The 27,430-nt window shown below is 47.4% G+C and overlaps 1 pseudogene across 1 annotated transcript; it reads right to left on the bottom strand.

The window, feature by feature from the left end:
- Positions 1-1,829: 1,829 nt before the first annotated feature.
- On the bottom strand, positions 1,830-27,071 carry LOC146195692 (monocarboxylate transporter 14-like; annotated as a pseudogene). Its single transcript, XR_014706040.1, has 5 exons — positions 26,707-27,071; positions 25,555-25,697; position 24,721; positions 5,330-6,310; positions 1,830-2,468 (listed from the first exon to the last, which is right to left on the bottom strand). The product of XR_014706040.1 is annotated as a monocarboxylate transporter 14-like (transcript).
- Between the last annotated feature and the right edge of the window lie 359 nt (positions 27,072-27,430).

The raw sequence follows: 27,430 nt of genomic DNA, 5'->3' as shown, positions 1-27,430 counted from the left end.
TGTGACATAAATTTCCCTCTTTGCCTTATGAACAGCAAACAAAGTGCTTATCATAATGGCAATAACATACACCCATGATTTACTGCAGATGTCATGTTCTCATTGATGCATTTATCTTTTTTGTATTTTTACTTCTTGATTGCTTTCATTGTTGAAATTAGCTACAAGTATTTGATTCATTTGAAAAGCTCACTACACATATCTTGCTTTCTGAAAGCTGAAATCAAGTTCGATTTGCGCAGGTAGTTGCATTTGTTCCTCTCCGTGTAGTGACCATGCATGCATGGCCTTATCTCTGCGACATGTTCATAGCAGTGTTTACAGTGAGTTAAATCTCAATGTTGCTAGCATATGTTATCTTTCTTGAGATAGTGAAAGTGAAATAGTGTATAGAGCATTTATTTGTAGTAGAAAAAACCCACGAAATATCTAGAGAGTCATGGGTAACGCAAGGGTAAGGCACTCCGTTCGCAAATTTTTTTTAGTTAAAATAGTTCGAACTCCCTTGTTCTGTCTTTGATGATTTTAAATTTAATCCTTTTGGGCATCTGCAGTTCCACTTTACCAGTGATGCTTCTAACAGCTTTAGGCACACTGATTACAGAATTCTGCTTGTGCGGACTCGCTATAGGATCCCAAAATTCTTTCACACGTATTCCCAGTCCTCTCAACAAACATACACAGGCAACAAACGTTATTCAGAAATATGTGTCCCTTAATTCTTTTCAAGAGGGGCGCTAAAGCTTTCTTTCTTTCTTTCTTGTACTAATTACTAACAGACTGCACATAAATTATTTATGCTCCTGGTGTTCTGCTATATGACTTTTATTGTATTACTCATTCTTAGTGTAATTTGTTTGCAGTGTATTAAGTGTTGTTTGAAAAACATGCACTAAATGCACCTTCCTTCCTTCGATGACGTTAGTTCCAGCGATCAAGTATTCTTTTTCTAAGGCGATTGCACAGCCATAGCGCGAGAATGAGCTGGTCACTCGATTGATTTTTTTTCTATTCCGGTAGCTTTCTTTCGAGCTCAGAAACAAAGATACATATGAGGTTTTCCTCATTACGTACAATAGAATCGGTCGTTGAAAGTGCTCTCCAGCTTTGCATAGCTCACTTATAGGTTAAAGCCAAAATGTTGTTATTTAGAAAAATACAATTGCTAGTTATTTCAAAGCAAAACTACATGCAGTGCCCAAGATGGCTGGTGGCTGTATACAATCTGTTTCCCTCGTCTACCTTGAATATTTGAATTTTGTAGCCATTGGATAAAGTTAGCTGTGACACTCTTTATATTGACCTACATTCTGCTACCCTGTATATTTATAAGATAATTCAGAGGGCACATTGGGGAAGGGACAGTAGATGCCGCAGTATTTGTTACAATTCAAGACCCTGAAAGGATATGTTCATTGAGATGTTGTAAGCTTTGTTGCTTGTAATGAGGTCTTTACAATCTGATGTCAATATTTATCTTGTGCAGATATGTCACTGTACTCCAAGTGTCGTAAACCATCGTCTTACTGAGGTTATGCTGTCAATTCTCTTGTATTAGTGGCTGCCTCAATATACAACGAATTGTTAGATATTTTAGAGGCCATCTCTACGAATATGCAATCTTTTCTTATACCAGCAAAAAATAGCTAGCATCCATCTTGTAAGAGGGAAGAAAAAGGAGGAAAACAAAGGAATGGGAAAAGGGGTAAACAATAACAATAATTTTTGTGAGAGAGGGGCTAAGTATTTTATTTTAAGTTACGTAAGACTCTACCTCCATCCATCTGATATCAATAGAGCATCAGGACCTTGAAGCCCCCAGCCCTCCCAATAGCAAAAAGAAATACAATCTTTCAGCACTAGCCAACGTTTCGAGCAGAGTCTGCAAGCAACCAGTCCAAGTTAATATGTTATTTTAGTCATCAAGAATCACGTTAAACAACAAGAGGGAAGAACCTCAAAAAGACTAGATAGGCATCAACTGAACAATAATTTATATTCCTAGCAAGCAAGCATCCCATTAAAAATTGAAACAACAAAAATAAACAACAAATATTCGCATTGGATAGCTAATCTGGCTTTTTTTATTTAATTTAATATTTGGCTTATATTTATGCCTTTTTTTTTTCAGTTGACTATCCTCCTGCTATACATACGTGGTGCAATCAGAGGCTCTTTCTTTTTAATTTACAAGGGCGTCACCATAAAAAGTAGATCAGATCAGATAGCCTCCATTGTATATCATGCATTTTGCGAGCTACCGATAGCTTTAATATCGTACAGAGGAATAACAAAATACAGTAAAACAATATGAAGTACGATAGAGTTGTGTCAGTTTATGCGTTCCTTCTTGCTCCGACTAGCTTCGACGCAAGCCGTCCCCAACAGCACGATTGCCGCCACGATGTTTACAGTACCGCACAGACGGTACAGGTTGTCATACGATCCTCCAGCGTCACGGAACAGGCCTGCGCAGAAAGGATCGACAGTAAAATCAGTTATTCGCAAGATTAGAGCCTGGATATGACATCCGAAAACAGTGAGTTTAGTTTTGGTTTGTGGGTTTTACGTCCCAAAGCAACTCAGGCTGTGAAATACGCCGCAGTAGAAGACTCTAGAAATTTCGACCACCTGGAGTTCTTTAACATGCACTGACATCGTACACCACACAGGCGCCTTGCTTTTCGCCTCCATTTAAAAGCGGCCGCCGAGGCCAGGATTCGATCCGGCATCCTTGGGAACAGTAGTCGAGCGCCGTAACCAATGCGCCACCCCGGCGGGGCAACTTGGAGAGAGAGATAGAGAGAGAGAGAGAATGGAATGGAAAGGCAGGGAGGTTAACCATCGATGCCTAGTAGGCTGCCCTACACTTGGGGAGGCAAACAAAGAGAGAAAAAGTAAATACAGAGCGCCAAGGAAGTCTATAACATGTCCAGAGATCTATAGTGAAAGGGGGTAAAGAGCATAGAGTTGAAGTCCTAAACTCAGCCCCAAGTCCTTCAAGAACTGAAGGAGCTCTTTCACTGATTTCCTTTGTGATGAGGGAGTTATCAACGTCTTGAATCGGTCTTGAGCCACGGCGACCAAGAGCAACACGTAGCGAAGGTTCAATATCTGCACTACCAGGAGGGTCATTAAATAATCTACCAGTGAATACCAGGCCATAGTGGAATTGCTGGAAACAACGTGGCTAAAGATGCTACTCAATCGGCTCATGATACAACCAACATCGTCGAGATACCATTGACAAAAGTCGACGCAGCAAAGCTCCTTCAACTGATCGCCCGAAACGTGACTAGATAATCACAGTCTATGCCTGGAGGGTGGACGTCCCGCTCACTCCACTTTGACCAGTTACTTCCACTGCAGGTACCATTAGGCCTTCTCCACTGTGATGCTACAATGTTGTGTCGCCTGCCTGTGGCTAGGAGTGGCGTTTAGAAATGCCTATTACCACCTCCTCGGCATGGCAGACTCTTCAACGTGGGAGCAGTGCGGGTGTGTTGAAAATATTGCACACATCTTTGTAACTGCCCTCAGAGCGTAAGCATGCCTTCCTATCAGCTACACTCCGCCGCTTGGACTCTCGCACACTTACTGAAGCTATGATTCTGTGCAACTGTGAGCTCAGATCATTTCAATACACATGGCATAATATAGGAGCAGTTTTGATATTGAGCCAGAATACTCTTTCTCTCGTCGCTCAAAACAGAACTAGTAAAGCGAAGCAAATAGTAGTACACACTGGATCGATTAGCCTGGAGCAGGCAAGCAACGATGTCTCGGCCCAGCAGTAATACGCATTTGACGTGATGCGCAAAGGTTTTAAAGGCAATCGCGGCGATCCTCAAAGAATGTGCAGCTCACTTAAAACAATATGCCCATTCGTAGCCTTAGCCGTAGAACACTGCGCTAAATTTCAGGTCGATGCTATCTTATTCATAACGACTGAATAGAACAAACTTGGGTACCTACTTGACACACGAATCTGGACACCTTTTAGTCTAGGTACATGCGCGCGCTTTAGAGCACGTACGGATGTCATCTGCATATACGTCGAACATTTTTTGGATTGATATATATGAAACCAATTTATGTGACCTTGCTGACATCCTACCGCACTCACAGAATGGGGAGCATACACAGACCGATCTTTAAAAAGGAGTTAACGAACGCATCGAACGCACATATTTCATTCAGGGCTTCCGTTTTAATCCGCTATAGTTCGACTAAGTTCGCCACCCTCATTCGAAATCCTCCGCCGGATTATACCCATTGCAGGACGAAGGCCTTTCCATATTACTCCATTTAACCCAGGCCTATGCTAATTGCATCCTCTTGACCCTGCCAACAACCTCATCCGCCCTCTCAGCTTTCTGCTATCCCCTTGGACATCGCCTGGTTCACCTCCCTGACTTTATGTTCTATTTTCTCTTTCTTTCTCTCGCTCTCTTTCTGTCTGCCGTCACCAGCTACGTTTTCCTTTCCTTGGAATACAGCTTGCCCTTAGAAACTATCGGTTATGCTCTCTTCGCACTGCATGTGCTGCCCATGCCCATTTCTTTCTCTTGATTTCTACTAAAGTTTCAGTACCTCGCGTTACTTCTCCGACCCACTCCGCACATTTCCTATCTCTTAACGTTACGCCTACTATTACCGTTCCTTTGCTCTCTGCGTTGTCCTCAGCTTTTTATTAACCTCCACGTTTCAGTCCCATAGGCCCCCATTCATACTATTTTGACTAAAACGACATGAATAGTACTGCACTAAGCTATGCTCCCCGTGTTCCCGCAGAGTTGTTTCGTTTTCCCATGACACACAACATTCAGCGAGTTGTACACTAGGGCAACAACAATTTGAAAGATACTTTTTAGATTATAACACTCTTTTGTCGCCACTTTCCGCGCCTGCTCTTATCGATAACAACGCAAGAGATGGGCAGAAACCCTGACTTGCATTTTAGCTACGTGAAACCTTTAAATAACATACTTGGTGCCTGCAGTTTACAAGGAGATAACTATGTAGTGGTTAAAACATGTGTCTAAATGACTTTGAAATTGGAAATATTCCAGCAGTTTTTACAAGTTCCGACAAGATTAGAAACGCTCTAGCAATCTCCAATAGGCTGCTTTATCAGACAAATGAGGTTTTTTGATTCGCACTTTACTGCAATGCAATCTTCTATAACCGCTATCACGCATGTTTTCTATACGTGCTTGCAATAAGAATCAATTGCGTACCGCATGTTCACGAATATACATCCAACTTGAAAGTTATTTAGCGGAACGCCACGACACAGCAATGTTTGCGTAATTAATTTGGGCCTTACCCACAATAAAAGGCTCACAGAAGGTGAGAGGCAGAGACACCAAAGCCACGAGACCCCAGAACACCGGTATGCTGTGCGCTCCCAAGTAGTCGGCACTGAGGCCGGCCTTGATTGTCGACAAGTAGCCTTGCTGGAGACCGGTGATCACAGTCACTACAGCGATAGCCGGATAAGTTCGCAGGTGTGGCATCATGAGGAAGCATAGCGACACCAGCACAAAACTGACGGACGCGACGCCGCATCGACCGTGCGGCACCTTGTCCGATAAGACGGGAAGCACTAGTCGGCCAAGTAGTCCACCTGTGGAGAGGCACGTGGCAAGCATTGCAGCAGCGTCCGTATCTACTTTTTGTCCCTTGCGTAGTCCACTATTGTTGCCGCAAACAACGGAAGCGTGAAATCGGCGGCAACAATAGGCACCAGGAAAGCGTAGAATACCGGAGCCCTCAAAATGCTTGCAGCTTGCAGAAAGACACTATCGGCATTCTCATTGTCATCTGGAGCATTTAATGCCCGTGGAGCAGGTCCTGGTGATCGGGAAGCGGGATGGTGGCTGCGTGAACCATCGCTTAATGGCGCTGTCCTCTGCTGTGAGCCAGTTTGATGATGTGTGGGTAGCCTTTGCTCTGTTCCAGTTTCATCTGGCCGATGGTTATTTTCGCTCTTTGCGAGTTTCAAACAAGGTTTTATTGATCCTGCATCACTTGGTGCACGTTTCTGGAAACAAGGAAGCGGCAGTTTGATGGGTCTTCGGCTTTTCATAATGAGAGTCAACGGTATTAAATTCAGATTGAGCGCACCGAGAACAATGAATGTTCCCGCAAATCCATATTTCTTCTGTAAAGCGGAAAGCAACGAAGGGCCAACAATCCCAGAAATAGACTCCTGTATATTTGAGGCCGATGGCAGCACTCCTGTACTGGTGGAAATAGGACACCGTGTAAACAGATGTAGCGATCATAAGAGTGCCTTGAGATATCCCTGTAAGAAAAAACAAACGTTGTGGTGTTCAGCACGGTGAAAACTATTCGTAGCAAACACATGCAAACCACATCACTTGCCAAAAGCGAACATTCAAATTTCTAATAGTCTTATCCGTGAATATTCAAATTGAAATTTCAACCCCGTTGTTTACATGCTCGTGTGTGGTCTGTCTAATGCTATACATAGAACAAACAGACAACTTAATTGACTGAGATTTATTAACCACCGCTTATATGCTCAATCCCCTCTACAAGGTACCTCTTTCAAAACACCTACGCGAGAAGGGCCATGAGTTTAATTAACATGTTGTAACATATTACATAATGACTTGACAAACACTCGTGAGGGCGAGCAACAAGAATCATAATTTATATGCAAATTTAAGACCGTGCAAAAAAAGCATGAACTTAAGGTGACAGATACTGCGCCTTTCTGTTCCAGGAACCAATTATTAAGGCGAAAGCCTTTCTATAGGCTTCGTGAAAAACATTCCATCTTCTATTTCCAGACCGGACACCTACGAAAATTCCAACTCTAACGCACAAAGCAGAACAGACTGTATCGTCTGAGGTCCTACGTGATTTTGCATGCCAAGTTCGGGCATGCACGCCATGTAAAAAGTAGCATGATGTGCATGAAACAAGACGTGCAGCAACATGACAGGCGCATGTTCAAAAGCAACACAAGTTTTCACAACATAAAATGTATCGCTGCATGATAGGGCAGCGTCAGATCACAACGAAATGACAGAATGAGACGCTGCTTAACGACAATGTGTGCAATAAAAGACAAATATGTGCAGTAAAAGTGAAAGCGGTAAGCACAGAAAATAGTTTCATGCAGGAATCATCACACCTCATTATATCCAGTGAAATTTAATCATAATGATACAACGCTCTGATTAGTACCGCAATGAAACGTGAATTTGTATACTAGGTATGACTCTCAAGCTTCGCTGTCGCAATGTGTTTGGAAGGTTGGATCCAGTATCCTAACCCTGAAGACCTCGAACGAATAGTATTTTGGTTTACTTGCCTTGAGAGTGACAGACATGGCCGTAATCATAATACCGCGAACTGTTTAAATCTTTATTTTTTCCTGTTCGACAGCCGCTGGCATGCGGTCTTATCATTGTTATTCTGGCGCGCTTATGAATTATGTATCCCGTGTTTGTTCATGCTCTTTGTCGCGATACAACGCATTATCATTTTATTTGTCGCGAACGATGCGCCGAGATCTATCTCGAAGGTTCCGAGCACTCGCGTGTGTTTCTGCAGTCTTCCAGGTTGTACTACTAGCGGTTTGCGACGTTATCTAGATTGTTCTGAGCAGCCTTTAAATTGAGCGTTGACGAGTACGACGGGCATTCTTTGTTCGACGAACGACGAGAACGTTTGTTGCTATCGCCGCCACCGAGTTGCTTAGTTCTTTTGCAGGCGCAAGTAAGCCCAATAAAGACTTAATTTCAGTACCATCAAGCTTGTGTCTTCTTTTGGTGTCAACGGCCTTGTCACCACTACGTGACATCTGGTGGAGAAGCTGCCCTTGATCCTTCAAGCGAAGACCTCAGCCTCGTTCCTGTCATCCTGGGGACCAGCCTACGGGTCACCGAGCCAGCCGCCGACTCCGATGCCTACAACCGGAACACGGGCTGCTGCCTGAGCCCGTTCGACTCAGGAAGGCATCAACTTTGAAAATGACCCAGCCAACAGCACCAGTCGTCGTCGTGCAGCCCCGGGAGCCCCCCATCTTCCAAGGACTGCCCACTGAAGATGCGGAAGACTGCATGGACCTTTTCGACTGTGTGGCAGAATTCAACGGCTGGAACGACGCTGCAAAACTCAGCAAGTCTATTTTCTTCTTCAATGACATGCCCGAGTTTGGTTCTAAAAACCCGAGACTTCTTTAAAGGATTGGGAGACATTCAAAGCAGAGATTTTGATGGCTTTTGCAAGTTCTGTCCGAAAAGAAAGAGCTCAGGCCCTCCTCCAATCAAGACTCCAACTATACCTTACGAGCCGGTCCTGGCGTACGTTGAGGAGATGAAGCGCCTCTTTCGCCGCGCCGACTCTAACATGAACGAAGGTGAGAGAGTAAAGTTCTTAATGCGAGGCGTTAAAGAGTCGCTTTTTGCGGGTCTTGTGCGAAATACGCCAAGAACTGTGGCGGAGTTGGAAACGGAAGCGTCTACCATCGAGAAGACGTTGGACAACCGGATGCGCCATTACAAGCGACCACTTCAACTGGACTACTCAAGCCACTACCCCAGCGCATCTGCAAGCGGAAAGAATCTTCGGGACCTCATCCGGGAGATCATGCGAGAGGAGCTCCGCCCATTGCTGCGATCTTCGCAACGCCAGGTGGCGACGCTCGCGGACGTCGTCCGCGACGAAGTCCAGCAGGCGCTGTGCGTTCCTCAAGTGACGGCTGCGACTGTTCCAGCACAAGAGGCAACAGCGATGAACTACGCTGCTGCATTGCGGACTTTCCATGCCCTGGCCCCTACCGTCCTGTTCCTGAAAGCCGCCCCTTGGCCCCCGCCCGTCAAGCCTTCCAACGATCCCCAAGCCCAGGAAGTGCGACGCATGGACGACAGCAAACAACCGGCCATTATGCTTCCACTGTGGTGAGGCCAGCCATATTCTGCGCCACTGCCCGTACCGACGAATCGGTCTCCGTGAATATGCAGTCGACGCTCCCCGACCACGCCCAGGTGAACGAACGCAAGAAATCGACAACTATCTGCGTAGCGGTGAGATTGCGCCACCAAGCCCTCGGTTCAGGTCCCCATCGCCGTACAGGGACCGCTTTGCGTCGCCAGGCCGTAACTACGATGAGAGTGTACGCGGAAGGTCACCAAGCCCGCGCAGGGGAAACTAAATAGAGCAACCTTTGGAGGTGAGGTTGCTTCACGGCGAAAACACGAAGATCCTCCATCGCCGACGATGAGTGACGACGACGCAGCCATTAAATCGCCGATCCACAAGACGACAATGTCGACAAGATCACGACCAGACCTCAAGTTGACATCGCCGCCCAGCGACGCTACGACGGTGTGCCCAGTCCGCGACCTCAGCACAAGACGAAGCAGAGATCGAACACTGAAGCCAACGTGCAATACTAGGACGCGAACAAGCGACCTTGAGATTGCTGTCGACAGACGCACGGTTACCGCCCTAGTGGACACCGGTGCCGACTACTCTGTCATCAGTGGAGCTTTCGCCACCCGGCTCAAGAAAAGGATGACCACTTTGGATGGCCCGCGAATTTGCACCGCTGGTGGAAACCTTATTATGCCGTCGGGGCGATGCACCGCAAGAGTTACAGTAAATGGACGTACCTACCCTACCAGCTTCGTCGTCCTACAGCACTGTTCCCGCGATGTGATTCTGGGCATAGATTTTCTGAACGAACATTGAGCGATCATCGACCTCCGATCCAAACAAATCAAGCTCTCGACCAACAAAGCCATACCTGCTACGAGAACTTCGGCGCATCACGTCGCTCTCAACGTCCTTGACGGAGAATGGACCGTACCGTCCCGATCAAGCATCATCGTCCCTGTGGTTACAACAGAAGTCGAAATCACGGAAGGGGTTGTCGAAGGAAACACTAAGTTGTTACTGGATAGAGGACTAGGCATCGCTAGAGGCATCCTCCGTTTTCGTCATGTACAAGCTGACGTGCTCGTCACGAACTTCACCGACGAATACCGGCACCTGAACAAGGGCATGACGATTGCTTTCTTTGACGAGCTAGCGGAAATCCGAGAAGTCTTCGCCCTCTCCAGTCAACTTGAAGACGGTGCACCCAACTGAGTCAAGCAGCCCAATTTCGACATTAACCCAGCGCTCCCCCGAAACAGACAAGAACAGATTCGTACTCTTCTTGAAAACTACAGCGAGTGCTTTTCTTCAGCGTTGAAGGTGCGGCAAACACCGTTGGCAAAGCATCGCATCATCACGGACGAAAACACTAGACCGCTACGTCAATGCCCCTACCGTGTATCGCCACGAAAACGTCGAGACCGAAATTCACACCGACGCAAGCAGTGTGCGCCTAGGAGCTGTTGTCGTCCAGAAGATTGCCGGACTGAAGAAGGTAATCGCCTACACTAACAGGTCCCTCACTAAAGCCGAAGCCAATTACTCGACGACCGAGAAGGAGTGCCTCACGATCATCTGGGCCATTTCTAAGTTCCGTCCATACCTATACGGTCGCCCATTCAAGGTGGTAAGCGACCACCACGCGCTCTGCTGACCGGCTAATTTGAAAGACCCCTTCGGCCGCCTTGCCCGATGGAGCCTAAGACATCAAGAATTTGACGTTACAGTAGTCTATAAGTCGGGCCGCAAACATTTAGACGCAGGCTGTTTATCCCGCGTTCCCGTCGACTTTCTTCCGAAGGACGATGACGACGATGCTTTTCTGGGACCAGTAAGTGCCAGCAGCTTTGCACAACAACAGCGATCAGATTCTCAACTGAAAGACCTAGCAGATTACTTGGAAGGCAAGTGCGCTTCTCCTCCTGCTGTGTTTAGGCGTCAGTTATCGTCGTTCGCCTTGAGCAATGACGTCATCGTAAAGAACTTCATTCCCAACAAGACAGTGCAGCTTCTTGTCGTGCCTCAAAACCTCAGACAGGAAATTCTTCATGCGTTGCACGACGAGCCACAGCAGGGCACCTCGGTGTTGCGCGCAAGTTGCATCGAATCCAGGAGATGTACTACTGGCCGCGACTACCTGCCGATGTTGCCCTTTACGTAAAAACGTGCCGTGAGTGCCAGCGACGCAAGACGCCGCCGATCAGGCCAGCTGGGCTACTGAACCCGATACCGCCTCCAACCCTGCCCTTTCAACAAATTGAGATGGATCTTCTCGGCCCCTTTCCATCTTCATCAGCGGGTAACAAGTGGATCATCGTGGCCACTGACTACCTTACCCGATACACCGAAGCAAAAGCACTGCCCAATGGTACTGCGCCAGAAGTCGCAAAGTTTTTTGTCGAACAAATTCTCTTGCGACACGGCGCCCCAGAAGTCCTCATCACTGATAGGGGAATGGCATTTACGTCAGAGCTGACGCAAGCCGTCCTAGAATACAGTCAAACAAGTCATCGACGAACTACTGCGTACCATCCCCAGATAAATGGACTTACGGAGGGAGGAGGAGGAAGATGAGGAAGAAAGGCAGGAAGGTTAACCGGTAAAGGAACTGGTTTGCTGCCCTGCACTGGGTTAGAGGGTTAGGTGGGTATAAAAGTTGTAGGTGAGAGAGGGATGGGTGAAGGCAGTACGTCACATCACAGACATGTCACATCACATCACGTCACAGTCATATTCCGCAACATAAAATATCATAGCCTTTCGATCAGTCCTGTGCTTTTCATAAAGCGGAGCAGTGCCTGGAGGCCTTCACCGCAGACGATCGCCGTAACCAGGGACCTAGGATCTTAATTTCACTCAGTGGGCGTCCATCTAGACGATCCAGCGCACGGCATAGACACTGTCTTTCCTCGCTGTATTTGGGGTACTCACTAACAATGTGGCCTATAGGGGAGAAAACCTGGGCCAGGGGGCGCTGCGCCGCTCTGTGCGTCAGCGCCCTCCATGCAGACCCCGTCAAAACCTCCGCGCAACGCGGCCTGCATGGAAAGTCGTCAGGCATTTCCTCGCTCTTCGTCTCGTGGAGAGAGGAAACTGCTGCAAATATGGAAAGCCTCGGCTTCTCGTCAGTGACCTAGGTCGTTAAGAAACTCCCCATCGTTAAAGGTAGATAGGTCATTGATTTCGGATTTCAGTGCCGCAGCAGCGAACTCCCCCTGACCGCTGTCAGCAGGAACCAAAGGGTAAGGCGGCATGCTTCGTGTTTTTGTAGGAAATGTGTCCTAAACGCGCCGAAAGCAGGCACCACGGCGCCAGTAGCATCGCCTAAAACGTGTCCCCAAAGAGTTGAATAGGCCCCTTTCAAATGAGCAGTCACAAATGGAAAGGAAGCTCAGCAACCAGCGCCCGGAGCACTCGTCACTGTGTACACGCGTATCAATTCTCAATGAGATGGCTGGACCCTTCATTCTGTGAACAACATGGAGAGAGACATCAAGAGGTGCCGCCTCCAGTCCTTCAAAATACCTCTCGCTTGCCTCTGCCTTCGAGCAGCGAATTCGCGTTCATGTTTGTTTTTTTTTTTTGAATGTCTGATCCTGCCAACAAGCGCTCTTTGAAAACAATGTCCGCGACGATCAAATAATCGTAATATCTCGCTTTCGAAGGCGCCGATAAAAACATGCTTCCAGCCAGCCTCTATGTCAGCCGGGGCATAGAAGAAAGCAAAAAGAAGAAACCCCACTGGCAAAGAGCACCGGCTTTGCGCGCGCAGACACGCGTCCATCCCCCCTCGTCCTCACTCTCCTTTTCCCGCTCCGCGTGCACGTGCTTCGTCCTCACTCTCCTTTTCCCGCTCCGCCTGTAGCACGCGCTCCCGAGCGAGCGGGCTGCGCAGACTCCGCAGACAGCCGCGCGCAGCGTGGGCGCGGATGCGCGTAGGCATGGCCTCCGAGATCACCTCCGTGCGCACATTTCTCTCCGGCCGATTGGAACGACCGGAGAGAGCGTAAGTTGGAAAAAGGGCGTGGCAGCGTCTTTCGCCGCACCGCGGCGCCCGCCACCTATGCATCAAGTGTTCCGCCGCAGCTTGGCGCAAACTATAAAACAAGACCTTCCTAGAGAAATTAACGTATTTCCTATCCTATCCTATAAAACACGAGTTTCCTCAGCTTGCGCTCGTACCACAGTCGAGCTGCCAGCTTCAAAATGCCACGGGCAAGACGGCAGCCAACAATTTCGCTATTGTTAAAGTACTAATAATATAAGGCCCACATGCGCAAAGTTAGGCAGCGACTACCCGAAGCTGCATGCCTGCCCGAATCATAGATGCATGCTCAGGACCTCTCTGCTGCGGTTCCGCGTCTTGCTTTTTTTTTTTTTTTTGCCGCCGTACATTTGCGAGTTAACTCGCTAAATACAGTATTTACGAGTGCGGCGACGTACATAAACATCCATCGCACGAATGCAATTCTCTAAATGGTTCCGCCACAGCCACATGAATATTGCTTACTTATGCATCTCACGATAGCTACTTTTTTTCTCGCACAGTTTTAAAGCAGCCTTGGAAGATCGTAAGCACGCAAGTCGGATAGAGTCCTTAGGGACAACAATTTACTTGGGTTTTTATAATATGCCTTATGGCAAGGTTGCGTAATAAAAAAAGATTTCGATAAAGGTGAAGGGTAATCGGGGCACGTTCTGGCACCTCTGCCGTGATATGAGTATATGCGAGGTTTTCGGAAGTGATCCCGTTAAAAACGGATCAGCTTATATGATCGGAAGTGAGGAGAAGCTATTACCTCGTTTTTAAACTACGCGGCCCGCCATAGCATAAATGTGCGCTATTATCACGCAAGTTTCAGCTTATTTCTTGTTTTCACTTGTCTGCACATGCTACAGACTGGGTGCAGTGCTTTTATTTTTAATTTTACTGCTATGCCTATACACGCAGAGGGTCAAGCCGAGCAAATAGGTTATTTCGAACGAATTATAATTAGACTATAGAATGGCACTATTATACACGCCTGCCACACTAGCTAGCAATTTTTCATTAACTTTCAATGATATGCGAAACTTATAAGAACATTTTTGGCACTAAACATCCGCCGGTTGTAATGATACTAGCCACCTTCTGAAAAAAAATTACGAGGCAAACACTGTGAGAAATTTAAAAAAAGACATGTTTCTTTAAACCTCATGATGTGGACAAAGAGAAAAACAATATGGGCAAGCACAATCAAGAAGTGCACACAAACATTTCGTTATTTGCAAAGTTCAATCATCACATGATGACTACTTGAGTAGTTTTCTATTCGCAAAGATAAAACTCGCCAGACTAAACACGCAGCTCCTATCTTGCTCAGCAGTTTTCTTTTTTTTCCCCGGTAAGCTGCTGCTTGATCAATTACTATTTTTCCGGCGTTGATAAGCTGTGGCCTAAGCAACTTTTATATGATTATCTTCGTCGTTTCAGTGGCGTGGTCCTTTCTTGCTGCACAAAGATAGAAAATAGCACCTCTCGAAGTAAGCAACATAAGCTAGCGACATCTACGCTACACATGGAATGTAGCGATGTACGCTTCACTAGAATTTGTTATATTTTCAAGCAAGCGCAGAAGCCTTAGGATTAAAAATGGGGAGGAAAACGAATGTCTCATCAGTTCGCCAAACTGCAACAAGACCTTGCAGCTGAGAAACATGCATGCATTCGACCACTCGAGCATACGCTCGTAACCTTGATTGACTGCCGGCTTCACGAGTGACCGTTAGGCACTCAAAGACTACCACCTACACAAGGTAGTCTTGACGAGTAACTGTTTCACAAGCAAAGAAAACTATCTTCACGAGCACAATGCGCAATGCCTAAGTAAAACGGAACGCATTATGTGAACGCAGCAAGAACATCAACACTCCGCGTCGGTAGTAAACACAACACTTAAATTGTGAAACATATCGGACCCACCTTGCTTTGCTGGAAAGCCAGCTAAAAATGGAAGGCTGCGTGACACGCTCGTAACAAATTTTTCGTCAATGTACACGCGCAAAAAACTAGAGAACCACCAGCGGAGATACGCCGCGAGCGGGCTGGACGATGCATCGACGCATAGGCGCGCACTGCCGCCTGGTGGCGCCTGGAGGAACTGACAAACAACATTTGGCTGGGGCGCGCGCCGATTGGAACGGCTATAGTGCCTAGAATTATAGAACGGCCGGAGAGAAACATGCGCGCGAGGGTGATCTCGGAGGCCATGGCGTAGGTTTTGTAGTTCCTCTCCGCTCCGCTGGAAACCGAGCGCTGGCGTCGCGGAGCAAACTCCAGCTTTGGTTCCCTACAGTCTCGTCGCGCCCGCAGGTTGTACATGCAAGGCTATTTGCCATACCGATTACAAAAGAATAAGAGTTTGTAAATGCTACACCAACCCACAGGCGGCACAGCAAAGTTTCTTCACATCGGGGTAGGCCAGGTGGAAGCCGGAGCTTCAGGTCAGGGTCCAGGGTCCAAGGATTTTAAGCAGCAGTTCGCAAACTGGTCAGAATTCCACAAGGAGAGCGCGTGTTCCCCGCGCAAGCGCGCGAAGCCTTCCCGCTGCATCTGCCTTGGAAAATGGAATCAACACACAATCGCTGTCTTGGTGGGCTGTTCGTGCGACCTCGTCCGCCCGGAGATTGCCCGCTATGCCGCTGTGTCCTGGAAGCCATTGGTAGATGATGTCATGTCCTGCATTTATGGCATAGGGATGAAGTTTTCGTATTTCCGCGACGAGTTGCTCATGGGCTCCACGGTGAAGAGCCGCTTTTAAGGCTTGCAGAGCTGCTTTTGAATCTGTGAATATAGACCATCGTTGAGGGCTTTACTGACTGATATGCCTATAGTGACACGTAGAATGGTTAGTTCGGCGGCTGTTGAAGAAGTGCGGTGAATTGTCCTAACTTTAATTTCTGTAGTAATTGCGGATATGACCATGCAGCCTGAAAAACTCACGGCATTCACTAAACCGTCTTTATAGATGTGCATGCGATTTGCATGGTACTCATAGAAGTATTAGTGAGTGATTTGTTTTAGTTCTGTCGGCGATAGCTCGACCTTTTTCCTGATGCCGGGTATAGAAAGAAGCATGTGTGGTTGATGCAGGCTCCATGGTGGAGAGGACGGTTTAGATGCGGGTATAAATTGGGACGGCAGAATAGCGCGATGCGCATCAACGGTCTCTGTAAACTATGTACGCGGCCTGGTAATAGGAAGACTGGCCAAATGAGGACAGGGAACCCGGGTGATGTGTCGGAAATGTGCCCTCAGGGCGTCAACTGTTAGGTAGGTAGATATGGGATGCTCCTGAGCAATCAAAATGGTAGCAGCCGTAGAGGCACAATTCGGCAATCCCAGGCCGGCGCGCACAGCTTGAGCTTGAACGCTCTGTAGAATTCCTAAGTGGGTTTTCCTGACATTTCCAAGTGCAGTTAAGCTATACCGAAGAAATCCCAGAAATAATGCATAGTACAGCTGAAGCATCGACCGCACGGACACTCCCAATGACTTTCCCGCAATAAAGGCAAGTATGTGAGCAATTGCTGTCAGCCTCTTTTTCATGAATAAAATATGGAGAGTCCACGAAAGATTTTTGTCGATGATCACTCCCAGAAAGCGATGGCTGCTTTCGTAGGGTATTGCTTTACCATCAATACGTACTGTGTAAGGTCACATGTTCTTGCGTGCAAATGCAATAAGCGAACACTTTTCAGTTGATATCTGCAGACCTTGCAGGTGGAGGTAGGACGCAACTATACTTGCCGCCTTTTGAAGCCTCGCTCTAACCTGTGGGCGCGTAACTCCTGATGCCCAGATACAGATGTCGTCCGCATATATTGAAAGTTGTGCCGACTGTGGTATTAAGTCAACAAGCCCGACAAGATTAAGATTGAAGAGTTTTGGGCTAAGTACTCTACCCTGTGGGACTCCACGGGAAGAGAAATGAGGAGATGTTGGGCCGTCCTCAGTCTGCATAAAGTGAGATCTGTTGGATAAATAACTGCGTATCCAGCAAAACACTCGACCGCCGAGCTCGGCAGTTTCCAGAGCGTCCAAAATGACCTGGTGAGTGACGTCATATGTGCTCTTTATATCCAAGAACAACGCCGCGGGTAAGCGCTTTAAAATTTTTTGGCGTTGTACAGATGATACCAGGTCCACCATGTTGTCAATTGAAGAGCGTCCACGTCGAAACCCTGATATTATATCCGGATATATGCGGTAGTACTCAAGGTACCACTCAATACGTGTAAGCAGCATTCTCTCCAGTACTTTACCAACGCCACTAGCTGGTGCAATTGGACGGTATGATGTCAAGTCCAGAAGCGATTTGCCAGGTTTCAGGAGCAGAACTAAACGACTGCCCTTCCACTCGTCTGGAACTGTACCCTCATTCCATGATTTGTTGTAATATTCCAAAAGAGCGTGCCTAGTTTCTTGTCCAAGATTTCCACGCGCAGTGTATGTTACACCGTCGGGACTCGGCGATGATGACCGTCTGCAAGAAGACAGCGCAGCGTGAAGTTCTTCCACGGAGAAGGGAAGGTCCATTCGTGAATCCCGTGAAGCTGGAACATCGTTGAAATGTAGCGTTGCCGTTGGAGTCGATTGGTCTGCTACCCTAGCGCAGAAATCTTCTGCTACCTCGACCTCACTACGTCTTTGATAGAGTGCGAGAGATTTGAATGGATAGAGCTGTTTAGGGCATGTTCGGAGACCAAGAACGACCTTCCAGATGCGTGATAAAGGCCTGCGGGGATCAAGCGTTTCACAGAATGACCGCCAACGTTTTTCCTGGAGGTCTTGAATTCGGCGCCGAATTTTCTTTTGCGGACGCCTCGCATCTCTGAGGTCGAGGCACGACTTCGTGAGTCGGTATCTACACTCTGCCCTCTGTCGCAATGCTCGCAGGCGCTGTACTTCCGTATCAAACTCTGTGTAGGTAGGCACTGGGGTGAAGAAAGACGTCGCGTTAATCATGGCCTCCTTAATTTTCTCTTCAATACTTGCAGAGAGACCCACTGTGCAAGCATCTTTCATAAGTGCTTGAAATGCCGACCAATAGATGTGGCATTTTCGTGGGACAGACATAGATGTGGAAAGGCCAATAATGATCACATATGTAGGAATGTGGTCACTTCCGTGTGTTTCTATATCTGCAAACCATTGGACGTTGTTGGTAAGGCACCGAGACACGAAAGTTAAATCAAGACAGCTGCTGTAAGTTATCCCTCGAATAAAAGTCGGTGTACCGTCATTAAGACTATGCAAGTCATGATCAGAGGCGAAGGACAGAAGCTTTCTTAACTTGAGGTGTATTCGAACACTTCCCCACATCATGTGGTGAGCGTTAAAGTCTCCTATAATGATCCAAGGGCCAGGTGTAATCGCATATCAAGTCGCTCAATCGTGTGGCGTCAAAACGATTTGATGGCTACATATAGGCACCCACAAATGTAAACGTGAGATTGCGCTTCTTCACTGTCAGGCAAACGAACTGGTTGTCGTTGCTGGGAGTAACCGGATGGATTACATATATGAGTTCTCGCCGAATATAAATGATGACCTTGCTGTTTTCCTGGTGTGTTGGAGATGCAAATGCCTCGTAGCCTGACAGTCATAAGATCTTTGGTATATTCGGCTCACAAATAACAAGGATGGGGATGCGATTTGCATGAACATATTGTCGATTATCTGCAATTCGGGACTGAAGCCCACAGGTATTCTATTGAAAAATAGAGGCGTCCTTGGGTGTTTTTCCAAATGTTAATGCTGGGGGAGCAATTGTGTCTGCTACTGTAGAGCCGCTAGAACTGGTGTTAGCGTGTCCAGAACCTGTAGCGCATTCTGTGCTGCTGGTGTGTGCAGACTAGATAGCACAGCGCGGATTGCATTTATCATGGGCGTGAGAATGGCCATGTCCCACATCATGATTTTTATCTAGCTCGGCAATAGGTGCAGGACATTCGGTTCGCGGCTAGTTTCCTGGCCCAGCGGACGTGGAAGGTTTTGGTAATGGTGGCCAGTTAAAGTCTGAGGCACCACCTCCGGATTCACCGCCCGTCGAGGTCCCTTGATTTAAAACTGCAGGCAGAGGAGTCGGACAAGAGGCGCCAGTGCTCGAGGCCTTGCTATCAAAATTAACTGCTTTCTTAGATGATCTTCGGCGACGCGAACGACGCCGTCGCGCCTTAGCAGCGGCCTCTCTGCGTGTAGATTGATCACGCACCATTTGCTTCAGCACTGCCCGTTCTTTCTTTAAGCGGGGGCAGTTCTTTGAGGAGGAGTCATGTGGGCCATGGCAGTTGGCGCACTTCAGAACAATCGCTCGGCAAATGTCGCCGCTATGCGACTCGAAGCATCTAGGACACACGATGGAATTTTTGCAGACGGGCCCGATCTTCATACACTTTCTGCATTGAAATGGCTTGGGCACGAAAGGCCGGACCGGGTGTCGGAAATGTCCAACCTTCACATGCGATGGTATGCAATCTCCCTTGAAAGTGAGCTTGATGCATTTCGATCTCCCGAGGCGCTGCACTTGCAGTATGGAGATGCTATTTGATGCTGGTTTGATTAAGACTGGTAGATCGGTGTCAGCGATGGCCACGTCAACATTGTAGATGACGCCGGCTATAGTGCCACTGTTCTGCAGAATATGGGAGCGCACACTGATGTCGCCGAGTTTGTTGATGGCGGTCAATCTCTCCAATGCGCTCCGCTCCATGACATCAATGACAATTATGTTTTTGTAAGGATTCACTCTAACGTCTTTAATCTTTCCAGGGACAAGGCTTTCAAGGAACACGGACGCGACTTGCCTGTTAAGTTGGTTCAGATTGTCTGTTGGCGTCTCTGGCACAAACAAGACAGTGTGTGCCGGAGGGCATCGCGTAGTGATGACCGTGGACGTGCTTGGTGAGGACGAACCTTGTCGATGGTGTAGTCTTCGCTTTGTTTTCTTGCTAAGCACCGGCACGAACCAATCGTCGTCGGCAGAAGAGTCATCATTGGCAGGCAAGTACAGCACGGTGGCCTGGCTGCTTGCGTCCCTCGAGTTGTAGAGGCGCTTCCTCTGGGCGACCACTGCCGACGCACCGGATTCCACAGGAGGCGCAGGAGGGTCCACTTGCATCGCCGTGCGAAAAAGGGAGCGGCACCTCCCGGTTATGTTGCAAATTCCAAAAACAACAACGGAGACAGAAACGCAGCGTTCTGGTAAAGCCGTACGGAGCGTCTCAATAAAACTATTGCGGATATGATTGCAATGTATGTCGACGCCAAGTACAAAACATGGGACGCCATTCTACCCTACGTCATCTTCGCTTATAATACCGCCATCCAGGAAACAACCAGGTCGACCCCATTCAGCTTTGTGTACGGCAGGGAGCCCACGACGATGCTTGACGCAATACTGCCACACGTTACCAATGAGGATAACCTGGACGTCGCCGCCTACCTTCAACGTGCAGAGGAAGCACGAAGACTCGCCCAAATGCGCATTAAAGATCAGCAATGAACCGACGCCCGACGTTACAACTTACGACGACGCGATGCTGAGTACAAGCCGGGAGATCAAGTCTTGGTTTGGACGCCGATTCACCGCCGCTGACTGAGCGAAAAGCTTTTACGCCGGTACTTCGGCCCCTACAACGTGCTTCGCCGACTAGGACAATTGAACTACGAGGTCCTTCCCGACGGCGCGGCCGCATCGCAGCGGCGCCGAGTGCATCCAGAAATTGTCCATGTTGTACGCCTTAATCCGTATTATGCGCGCTAAAGGCTATTCATGTTTGCTTTGCAATTTCTATGTTAATTCATGTCTGTTTATTTTGAAACATCGAGGCGATATTTTTTTAAGGGGGGTGAGTAATGCCGCGAACTGTTTAAATCTTTATTTGTTCCTGTTCGACAGCCGCTGGCATGCGGCCTTATCATTGTTATTCTGGCGCGCTTATCAATTCTGTATCCCGTGTTTGTTCATGCTCGTTGTAGCGATACGACGCGTTATCATTTTCTTTGTCGCGAACGATGCCCCGAGATCTGTCTCGAAGATTCCGATCACTCGCGTGTGTTTCTGCAATGTTCTAGGTTGTGCTACGAGCGGTTTGCGACGTTATCTAGATTGTCTGAGCAGCCTTTAAATTGAGCGTTGACGAGTGCGACGGGCATTCTTTGTTCGACGATCGACGAGCACGTTTGTTGCTATCGCCGCCGCCGAGTTGCTTAGTTCTTTTGCGGGCGCAAGTCAGCCCAATAAAGAGTTCATTTCAGTGCCATCGAGCCTGTGTCTTCTTTTGGTGTCAACAGCTTTGTCACCCCTGCGTGACAATATGTGTGCACTATGATCACTTATACTTATTCGGAAACGAGTGTTCATTTGCCCAATATATTGCTCATGGCACACGCCGCATTCGAGAAGGTACACTATATTACTAATACGTGTCACAGTTGACGTCTCCTCGAGCTCTGAACGAAACAAAGATCGCTGTGCTTTGGACAGTTGCGACTCAATAATCAATGCTCTAAATATACAACAAATTTGACACTTTCTCATCGTTTATTTTTGATGAAGTTATGAAGTCGTTCGAGTTTTTTGCTCTCTACAGGGCCCTACTACGCGACACTAACTTCCCGCAAATCTATCGGGCTTAGTTCTGGTTTCCAGACTGCCATAATAGGGAGTTAAAAGCAGTGAGTAAATCGATGCCATGTCAGGTTTTGAAACGAAGGAAGTCTCATTTTCTAAAGCATTGCAGCGGGAGGAATCCGACGCTTTTTTCCGCAAGAAACCAAAACTAAGCGCGAAGGTCGACAACGAAGCTCTGAACCGATGCGACATCCAGTGATGGCGTGCAATGACCACGAAGCCATATTCGAAACGCCTGAGCTAATATGACGTGTCATACCATATCATATGACATGATATTCACTTGATTTCTCCACGTCGCGGTCAAGAATAAAACCGCTCATGTGGCAATGACTGGTATTGCCTTTCCAAAAAGATGCGAGGCAGAAGAAAAAACTGGGTGTGGTGCTATAACGATAAGAGGTCGAAATGAGCGCCGCAGCCACTGCGCACGTCATCACCGGACGTCGCCTGTGTACCGAATTTTCTACTGTTATCTTGCAATCGGTTTTGTAGTGAAAACCCCCAAAAACCCCTGAATATTGTGTCACTCTACTTCAACCAACCTATTCACGTTGCTGCAGCAGTCCTTCAGACAGATCAGCTTGACGCTATGAGCAAAGCTTTCAATGTTGTCGCAAATTCATAACTTCTCAAAAAGCTTCTACCCTCTGGTGTCGAAGTCTCAATCGTAGCCCTCCGACATAGTTATCCCCTTGATCGCTCCTGTTTTTTTCAGTGTCAGCCTGTTTTATTAGCCAGCAACCTGTGGAGTTCAGCTAGAGTTGTAGGGCTTTTCATCTCCATTTTTATTATTGCAGTTTCCTCCGCAGTCAATAACTCCTCGTTTCTCATTTATGACAATGACATGAAATATTCAAGGTAATACAATCTATTCAAGATTGCTTGTCATTGCAATCGGACATATCTGGTTTGTCTAATTGGTGAGCGAAGAATGGGCTTTCCCTCAATTCTTCCAAAACTAGGGTTTTCTCATTTACTCAGTAAACACGTAGCTTTCTCTACCCTTATTCTGTACATTCTGGCTGTTGGTCAGGGTTAATGAAATAAATTACTTTGGTGAACGTTTTTACCGTTCCCTCACCTTCTCCTCGCAATAAAATGTATTTCTCTGCGGGCTATGCGCACACTCGGTTCCACCTGCACGCTTTCGAGGGAGTTCCGTGCCTCACTTCCGTACTTAAAACTATACCTGTCGATATGATTGCCGTTCTTGCAGTACGCGTCTGTTGCTTGGAATGGCCCTTGCAAATCGAACTGTGACAAGGTCGACCGAGTGCAGCAAAAGGTTTTACTGGTATTTCAATATCGCTTTCCTTGCACAACGTTCTGTTTTCGATCCACACGGAGTGTGTGAGGTGACATCATGGTCACGTCATGGTCCCCATGTGACTGGAGCATAGTCACGTAGGCCACTAAGTGACCTATGGTCACTGCCAAGGTCAAGGTGAAGGCAACGTGAGGTAACGTCAGTGCGACGTGGAAGTAGAGGGCGCTATGGGAACCCAAGCTCAAGTTTCGGCGCGTGATGGCAGCGCCGCATTCCTGGCGTGGTGGTGAAATGTGAAACAATGGGGCGTCGCCGGAGCACACGCTCCGCTAGCTTCCTCTGCACGGGTGGCGATCGAGTTGCGCCTGGCGGTTATTTGACAATACGAAAACGCTTCCGCTCATGCGAAGCGGAAGTATGAAGTAGCATTGTGTCAAGGGCAGCCCTAATAGTAGGCGAAGCGCCAAAAGACTAGGCTCACGTGTGAAACTTTGAAGATTCCTTTAGAAGCGTCTCTGCAAGCCATGTTTTCCAGCCGCGTGACAGCGTCCTGAAAAGTCTCGCGTTCTTTGTGGAAACGAAAAGAGCCAATTTCGCCTCTCTTCGTAAACACAGACATGTTGACAGTTGGCAAAAACGTCTTGGAGAGGCTTCAAAAGAGAACAATGGTTTAACATTACGTATACGAAGTGAAGAGGATGGAAGATTATCCTGCTCTTCGGTCCCCGCATGTCTTGTTTTGCCGATTTTCTGTGCTTTCTCCCTGCTTTGTGAAGGCTCTGAAAGCGAGTAAATCAACAGATGCGACGTCCGTGATCGACACTGATGTGTCAATGTGAGCTTAGTGTCCACAGCTGACTTTTCGTTTTTAATATGACTAAGAAAATATCTAGGAACGAGGTCTTTTTTTTTTCGAGGATTGGGGTGGCGTTGGAAAACATGCCTTGCAGATACGATTTTACAGATTTTTGCAAATTGGCCATTAAGTGAACCAATTATTATTATTATTATTATTATTATTATTATTATTATTATTATTTAATAATAATATTATTATTATTATTAACAAGGATATGTCGGAAGTGCAATACAAAAGCGATCCTAGCTATGGCTGGACTGACACTACTCGCACGGAGCACCCCATTTGCGTCACATGTTTCGTGATTGCAAACCAAATATTATCATAATTGAAGCACAACCATTTCATAAGAATTGAAATAAAACACAATGTAGTTCAAGCTTGGATTTCACCTGCCTTCCGAGCCAGCGAGCCGGTTATGTCGCGTGCAGCGCACGGAGCACGCATGTGCTTATGAAATTTATAGCGTTCTTGCTTTGAAGAAACGCCTCCTTCGGACTATATACTTATTCTTCTACTGCACGATTTGGTTTGGTAACGTCGTAATAATAAAAAACAAAATCGTATATAGATAGCATGCTACAGGCCAAAACGATGGTCAACGAGCGGGCCACTTTATTTCTCAGTACTGATAATTCTTTAGTAGTTTTTAAACATATTACACACGAAAATATAGTTACATAGCGGACTTACCTCGAGATGCACTTCCTACGTTTTCGCTACCGTGGGGCGCATTCGCAATTAATATTTGCTCATCGCCGTCTGTCCTCTACTTTACAGTGCAGACGTGAATAAAAAGTTTCCCGCCTATAATTAATTATCCTTCATGGAAATACGCGTCAGGTTGCACTATCAAGACGGAATGCAGATGGCATGTCGCGGTGCGCCTGCGGGGGCGCGTCAGGGCGCGTGCGAGAGAAAGCGCACGGAGGAGGAGGAGGAAGATGACGAGGAAAGGCAGGGAGGTTAACCAGTAAAAGCAACCGGTTTCCTACCCTGCACTGGGGGAAGGGGATGAGTGGATATAAAAGCGCACGCCACGTACACGCCGTAAAGACAGCCAGCTGAGCCGGCGCTGTCACAGATGGCAGCCGGATCATTGCGGCGCGCGACAAAGCAGCGCGAGACGTCTACACGTGCGCGGAAACGAGAGAGCGAAAGGGGAAAACTTGCACGGGAGCCTAGGTGGTGCCGCCGCGTGTATCCCCAGTTTCTATTTTTCTGTCAGAGATTGCGAGCCCTGTCAGAAGCAGCAGCGCCACTCGACGGTGCTTTGGAAGCCTATAGGGGCGATACGTATATAAATAGGAGCTCCTGCCTAGGTTACAAGATTGCGCGAGAAAGAGGAAGGCGAACACTTTGCTACAGAAGCGCGCCGCAACGCAAAGAATGCACGTCGGAATTAGGCCCTGCAAAGGCGGCGTGCCGAAGAGCGATGAAGAACGGGCTTGACGTTTAGAGGCACGCACAATGTGTTTAATCCAAGCTTGGCAATGAGCAGCCATGTACATGAAGTCAACATAAGTTAAACCGTCAGCTAATTTTGTGATGGAGGCGAAAGCAAGGCGACAGTCTTCTGTGCGATGCCAGTACAGGTTTAACGCCGACTGGCACCGGGGGCTCCGGGTGCTCAAAATTTCCGGAGCACTCCACTACGGCGCCTGTCAGAGTCTGAGTCGGTTTGGGATGTTAAACCCCGTAAATCAGAAACTGAAATTACACCTTTCTTTCAGCCTACACGTTTCGTTAGTACGTCGCTGAAGTCCTTGAATCACCTAAACTTAACAATTCTTATTCGTGAGTTCTTATGGGGCTCACAAATACTAAACGTAGAAAACTCCAAATGTTAACATCATCCAATGAATGCTCGGAACAAACGCGGACGCTATGAGAGCAGCAGGAAACAGCAACGCTCCAGCCAAGATCATACTGTAGATGGAGATCCTGTGTTGAAAGGCCCCGATTACGAACCCTGTGAAAATATGCAGAATAGACAAAACAAATGTTGAATAAAACGAGCAGTGAAATATTCCCTGAGCAGCGCTTTCGTGTACCTTATTGTTACTGTTCACGTTTACATTGCATAAGACAGTTGAAATGAGCCTCGCAGTCTCACTGGCGACGTTGAATAGCCATTATTAACAAGCATAAAATATTCTGGGCACACTGAATTAAAGTTGACATCGCGGAAAAGTTTCCAAATGTTTATTCTCCCAACCAGTCCATAAACCAGAGCGGGATTAGCAGAAGGGCAAGTAGAAAGCCCATATCTGCACGACCTATCTAATCGCATCTTATGCGTAATCCCAGAAGAAAAAAATGAAATCTGAGTGATCCAGTTGCATTGTTATTCGGCTGTCATGTGGAGCAATTATTCCTCCAATGGTTTAGTGAACGGCAGCGTGAGACTTCTGAAGGGCCCCTTACCGCTCCCGCTGTCGCGTCAAAGGCCTTCAAAGTTGTACACTACCAGTACTGCTGGCGCTAGCAGAGACGACAGCAAAGCGGCACGAGTGGTCGTCTATCTCCAGTACCTGTTTTGTTCGCTAACAAAATAAGTTCTACACTAGTGTTTTTGCTTTTCTTCTTTTTTTTTGCTGCAGAGCTCATATTTGCTTGTTCAAGTAATTGGCTGCAATTTGATTTTACCCCATACATTCTGAATGCCGCGTTGCACACATTAAAATAGCTTCTCCTGCTAATCACTTTCAAATACTCAGGTAGCCCATTTCAAACGTCCCCATGTTCAGCGCAGCGACTGCACCCATTGAATAAATCCAGGTGGTAGAAATTGATCTGCTGCACTCTAATACTGCCGCTGTCATAGCGACGTCAAAGTATATTCTGTGCTGTACGTTACGAAACTATACGGCAACATGATATTCATTGGCTGTAACAATGTATCTCTTTTTGCCCTAGTGTAATGACAGAAAACAAGAGAGACAACGAAGATATGATGGAGTGAAATCAAGGAACATCACCTATGAGGTTGCTCATCACAATGCCTATTGTCCTGGGCCACGACACCGCTTCCCAGTTGACTTCGAACTTTTCCATGAAGAGAACGTAGAAGAGGCCGCTGTTTGTCTCTGGCATGGTGAACAAGAAGTTGCTGCAAGCCGCAACGAAGGGCAACGTCCAGCAGCGATCCGTGGCGATGGCGGGCCGCCGAGAATCGCTGCCAGTCGGGGACGAACCAATGGGCACCGGCATCCTTTGCCACAGCTAACTCCAAGCCACGCACTTTACACGCCCTGCATCCAGTGCTCGGCATGCTTTACATAAACTCTCCAGCAATTCGTTTACTGCGGCATAGTCTCCGCTTAACGCTGTGCACCGCACCTGTTTGCAGAGTTCGTCTAGGCCTTGCTATCTCTTAAAACACCGGCTGCTACTATTCGAAAACCTCGCCACGACGTTACAAAGCATCTGGCTGCGGCGTTCGGTTTAACTAACGCCACCTGGCGAAGCTTGGACGCAGCTCACGGTGGTCAAGTCAGCGAGAAGTGTACGCTCGGAGACCGACGCGACCACTTCTTGATGGCTTTCAGAGTGCCGCTCGGTGGCAAAATTGCACACTTTCCATATAACAGCAGTTAGCTGTCATATGTAAAAATCCGATTCTCGCTTTAAAGCGATAAAATCCTTATAAATTATTCGTTAAAAATATGTAATGTGAACGTAAAACCGATATAGACTAGCCTC

The sequence above is a fragment of the Amblyomma maculatum genome, chromosome 3 (genome assembly GCF_055883805.1).
Source record: "Amblyomma maculatum isolate TAMU_Amacu chromosome 3, ASM5588380v1, whole genome shotgun sequence".
NCBI classification, from domain to species: Eukaryota; Metazoa; Arthropoda; class Arachnida; order Ixodida; family Ixodidae; genus Amblyomma; species Amblyomma maculatum.
The sequence above is the reverse complement of the archived record's forward strand: the minus strand, read 5'-3'. Positions and strand labels throughout refer to the sequence as shown.